The sequence below is a fragment of the Perca fluviatilis genome, unplaced genomic scaffold, assembly GCF_010015445.1.
Source record: "Perca fluviatilis unplaced genomic scaffold, GENO_Pfluv_1.0 PFLUV_unplaced_scaf_20, whole genome shotgun sequence".
NCBI lineage: Eukaryota > Metazoa > Chordata > Actinopteri > Perciformes > Percidae > Perca > Perca fluviatilis.
Genome location: NW_024375614.1, coordinates 64,736 through 70,735, shown reverse-complemented (window position 1 = coordinate 70,735; position 6,000 = coordinate 64,736).

Sequence of the window (6,000 nt, the reverse complement as noted above, 5' to 3'; positions counted from 1 at the left end):
TTCGTCAAATTGACATGATGGAAGACAGCATTGCAGCCAGTTCAGCAACTCTGACCAAAATGGCCAGAAAAATAATGGAGGTATGTGTGTTTGCGATGGAGAGGTTGAGAAGGCGGACACACCAGCAGATTGGTGGGAGAAGGGAGTTTGTAGTTCTTGATGAGAGCCACTTTCGAAACAAACGAAAGGTAAATTTTTAGTTCATAACTTTTTGATACTTGTGAAATACAGTAGTCAATCAAGTTGCTTTTTTTATAGTAATATGCTAGTATACTAATACAATTATTATATATGTTTTTTTTTCCTGCATCAGTATGGAAGAGGAAGAATGGCTGGTGCGTGGGGCCGGCGGAAGTGGGTATTTAGGATGCTTGGCGTCAATCGAAAGTCAAGGAAGCCAGTTCTGCGCCTTGTGGAGAAACGGTCCAGGGGGCACCTCGTGCCTTTAGTGGTTCAACACGTCAGACCTGGGACATCAATTGTAAGTGATGAATGGCATGCCTATCGTGTACTGTCAGTACTTGGGTACAACCATCATTCTGTGAATCACAGTAGGCGGTATGTTGATCCCCGTACTGGGCTCATACTCAACATGTGGAGAGGGCCTGGCGCATTTACAAGGAGCAGATTTGGAGACTGAGGGGAAATCGTTCTGAAAGTCTGCTGTCTGACCATTTGTCCCTCATAGAGTGGAACGAGTGGCTGGCGAAAAAGCACCACCATGGTGCATTTGGTCAGCTAATGCACGACATCGCAAAGAAATATAATTAGGCCTAGGTAATGTTAATGAGGTTTTTATTTTTGTTTTTTTATAATTTTTTGGGGGGCTTTTCCCCTTCATTGGACAGTGACAGTGGATAGACAGGAAAGAGAGAGAGAGATGGGGGGTGACACGCAGCAAAGGGCAGCAGGTCGGATTCAAACCCACCCATAAGTTTTTATTTATTGTAATTACATTTTCTATTTTCCCGTGAAGCATTTTTTGTTATTGTTTGTTCAATACCATTACTTTAAGCTTTATTTTTTCACTGGGATGTGTTCTTTGTTGAAAAGAAGAATTTATTTACAGTAGCTTTACATAAATATTTGTACATTTTACATAATATTATTATATACATATGTATATATTGTTGTTGTTGTTGTTAGTTTCGTTTTTGACAGAATACGGATGCGTTAAATACATTTTTTATTTATTGTAATTACATTTCCTATTTTCCCGTGAAGCATTTCTTTCATTGTTTGTTCAATACCCCTTTGTTCATAGTTTATTTTCATTTTCTTTTTTTACACTGGGGTGTGTGTTCTTTCTCACTGTATAAAAAATTTTGTGTTGAAAAGAAGAATTTATTTAGTTTTAAATAAATATTTGTATGTTTTCCAGCACTTTGACCTTTCTTTCCCTTTTCTTAAAATGTTTTTTTTACTTGTCTTTGTATTTGCTAACCTTTACAACTCATTTATATTTGTATGCTTTGTAAAGCATAGCAAGTCCTCACTTTAGATGGGCTCACGCCATGTAGTCAACTAACCAGTAGTAACTCATGAGTTAATTATGAATTGATGTGTTGGTAAGTGCTTGGTACAGATGTATTAACACTAACTATCCGTACACATATTTCTGAAGGCATGTCCAAATAGAACAATACATGTGTGTGTCCAGGTTCTGGTAGCCTTTGCAACTCATTTATAAATGCTTTGTAAAGCATAGAAAGTACTCACTTTAGATGGGCTCACACAGTATACTTAACTAACCAGTAGTAACTCATGAGTTAATCATGGATTACATTATTGGTAAGTATTTGTAACAGATGTAGTAACACCCCAGCTATTAGTTCAGGCCTTTTTCTAAATCATAACATTTTATTTAAGGCATGAACAAATGTAGTTGTAGATAGTCTGTTAATCATTAACTTCCTAGTTTTAAATGACCTTTTACGTTCCTGAGTACCTAGTTAATAATGATAAAATGAATTCATTTACAAATGGTTAATGCATAATTTATGAATTATTAAAAAATAAACTTATAAACATTTTACATGGCCTTACTTACTATGGACAAACCATTTACTAACTGTATTTACAAATGCTGTACTTTAATTTACCAATGTTTTTTGCAATACTTATTAGGTGTCAAACTTCTATTTATAAACATAATTTTCAAGAGCCTTACTAACTATGAACAAACCACTTAGGAGTGTGTATACAAATGCTTTATTTATGAGAATTAACATAGGAGCAATGCTTTACAAATGATGAACAAAGCATTTAGCTATAGTTAGCAACTGGTTTATAATGGGAAAATAATTTCATTTACAAATGGTTGTTTCATTATCTATTAAGTATATATCATGTACTTACAAACATATTTTTCTAGATAGGCTTATTTACTATGAACAAACCATTCATAACTGTGTGAACGAATGCTTTACTGATGATGAATTAGGTAAGACAAATTAATTAATAATGATGAACAAACCATTAACTAATAGGCTTGTTGTATATGAACAAACCATGTATAACTGTGTGAACAAATACTTTACTCATGATGAACAACATATGAACAATTAATAAATCATGCTTAACAAACCATTAACTAATAGTTAACTAATGCTTAATAAATGATGAATTATGGATAGTTATTATAAAGTGCTACCTGATAACTTAATTATCTTGTAATCTCGAGATAACGAAGCTTGTTTTCTTGAGAAAACCAAAATAATAACTGAAATCTAGAAAGCGGGAAAAATGATTGCGAGCACAGCCGTTCTCGGCTTCCATACTGAATCATCAAGTAAATTCACTCAGCGATAATTAATCAAGCCATCAAAAACATGTGTTGTTAACATTGTTCGAATTATCTTTTTGTCTTTAAGGGGGTCTCTCTATCTCATAAAAAAGTTGGCACACCCCGCACATGGCCTAACAAGGCTATACAATTAAATAACCTAGGCGTGAGTGGCACTTTTGCGCAGCATATGCGCACAGCAGAGATGTTCAAAAGTCATTTTTTGGAAGTCCAAGTCGAGTCTCAAGTCTTTGAGCTTGAGTCCAAGTCAAGTCTCAAGTCTTTGAGGGGCAAGTTCAAGTCAAGTCTCAAGTCTCTGATCTGAAAAATGTCTAATGTCGAAGTGGAAATCAAGAGAACAGTGGCAGCGCCACAACAGTTAGGCTACAGAACAACATGCATCTCAGTGTCAGTCCAAATTACGCACGATAAGCAGTTTGAAGTCACTGATGTAATGCCATTTATTTATTTTGTGTTAGTAGGCTCAGTGAAACGGAGTCCAGCGTGAGGGAGACCCGACTCAGAGGAGGAGCGATAGTGAGGCCAGCGTCTCCACGGCAGGTGACAGTGCACACGGATCCGCTGCGCCACGCATGGATGAAATAATGAAATAGTAAATAGGACTACAGTAACAGAAATATGTGCCGAATTAAGACCCAGTGTTTGGTGGACCGGGGTACACCTTGTACACTTAATAGCCTACAAATCATCCACGGGATCAATAAATACGCATCACATGAGTTTGCCCACCCGGCACAGCGTTTGTTCCTGGGGAGATGGATTTGTGCGTCCCGCCTCCTGTGCGCCATGGATGTCTGAGGCTCAACAACTGATGCTACAGGCAGATTATATCTTTATAGTTATAACTATAAAGATATAATCTGCCTGTTTCCAGCGTTAGCACAGCACTTTGAGACAATGGTTAGCTTGTTACCTATGACGATATATGCTAAATGTAACGTCTCTTTTACATTAGCGTGTGACTGACCTATTTAGGTGCGTTTTGAGATGCCTGATGAAGTCCGACGTTGTTGATTCGGCATCATTTATCTTGGTGTCACATACCTTGCATGTAGCTGTTGGCTTACTTCCACTATTTACGAAGTTATTGAAAACAAAACTAATGACAAAAGGCACAACTCTGGGAGGACTTGGTATTTTCTGATTCTAAATCTGCAACTATTTTTTGTTTTTTGGTGGTAAAACCGAAACTTGTCAGGGCCGAAAATGAATTTGGCGCAGGTGACCTTTTTTTCTGTGGCATAACTGACAGTGATATTTATATGTATTGGTATTTAGGCCTACCTCAAAAAAACATTAAGCTAAAAGCAAGGTCACTTCTTCAGACTTGTGAGTGCTGTGAAATCTATCATATGTGGTTTGCTCACGTAGCCTGGTGGTGTGGTGGTGAAGTGCAGTCATGCTGTGTTCATGATCGTAGGGTAGGCTCAGGTCTACGTCCGTAGTAGCCTATATTTTAATTTAACGTATTTAATGGTAAGAGATCGCACAGGGATGGATAATGAGCGTTGATTAAAGGTATTATGGAGGATTTTCTTTTTCCGGGTGGATCATCAAGACTATTGGTCCTCCTAGTTGTCAATCATTCTGGTGATATGTTTACGTAAGGCCGTCGTACGTGCTAGTCCTTAGGTAGTTTTTGATTTCTGCGCATGCACACTTTCAGGTTTATATGTGTGGTGAGCATAGGTAGTGAGCTACGGTTTCAGCCATTCATTGAAGCTCGCTGTTCTCACCGTGTTTTTTCAAAATGTCTGAGGGTCGCAAGAGAAAAAGTGTGTAGGAATTGTATGACAAGAAGAGAAAGACCTCTGAAGAAAGAAACAAGACCGGAGTGTTTTTGGGAGAATATTTCACACGCTGGCGTGCGCTAAAAGCACAGGTTGGGCTTCCCACTGATGCCTCAGTCGCGAAGTTTCTACTCAACAGGTAAAGTCTGGCGTGCTATTTGGAGAAATCCATTTAAAATCACTGCTAATAAAAGTTGATGTAAGCTATGATTAGCAATGCTAGCCCTGGCACAAGTCACGCACCGCGCACACACGGTAAATATCTCAATTTATTTAGAAAAAGTGCAAATCTTCTTTCTGAAAGTAGGCTTGTATGAGCCATGCCGACAGCAACTTGTAAACAGTGCACTCTCGTGCACACATTTAGGCGTTCCCTCTCGGGAGCAGGTAGAGTGTTGCGCATGTGCATTTTTTCAAAAAGTGGAGAGGGCGGTTCTTTTCTAAAATTCGGGATAATCCTCCACTATACCTTTAAGATTAAATTACAATGCCACATATGGCAGACACCTTCAGATATGAGAGACCCCGTCAGATTTTTGACTTTGGTGCTTTCATGGGAGCCAGGCCTCACTCTATGTGAGCTCGGCTCCCTCTGGCTCCCACATAATTCAAACACTGGTTGTTAAGAAACCAAAGTTGATACATGGCAATGTTTAAATTAGGAATGATCATATAAGTAATGATTTAGCAAAGTTATTTTTCATTGTCAATACACATTTGCCTGAAAAGCTTAATCACAGTAAACAAAAAAAAACATTTATATATATTCTTATATATTTGTGACAAGAATCTTTGAGCAAGAGTTGTTAAATATGTAAAGCCATTAAGTCAAATAAAAATGTAAACAAATGTTTTAAAAATGTAATACAACACAATGCAATAATGGCAAATAAAATGCTGCAAAATGTGAATGTGTCATACAAGAAACAAAGTATGTGAAGAGAAAGAAGAAACATAAAGTTAATACAACAAAGTTAGACAGCATAAAGTGTTAGTAAAATAAAGCATGGAGGACATAATGTTTTGATTGAGATCCGGTTGATATGTAATTGACTTATAATAAGAGAATAAGTTGTTTCTTAGCTGGTTTATCAAACACTACACTGAGTAAGAGTTCTATAAATGAAATAAACTTACCAGGAAGAGTGCCCGACATCTTTGTTTTTTTACAGCAGTTGATGTGATGTCTTGTTGTTGAATAGTTTGTCATTTCATTTTTATATATTATAAAGTCTGTGTAGTCCCCTCCCCTTAAACACATGTCATCTGTTATCTAGCCAGTTTGAAGAAAGAAGGCACAGAGAGCCAACCAATCACAGGTTAGAAACCAAAATGTAGCTGCAAGCAGCCAATCAGGGGCCAAGGAAAAGTGCCTCTAACAAAGTACATTTCATGTGGGGTTTG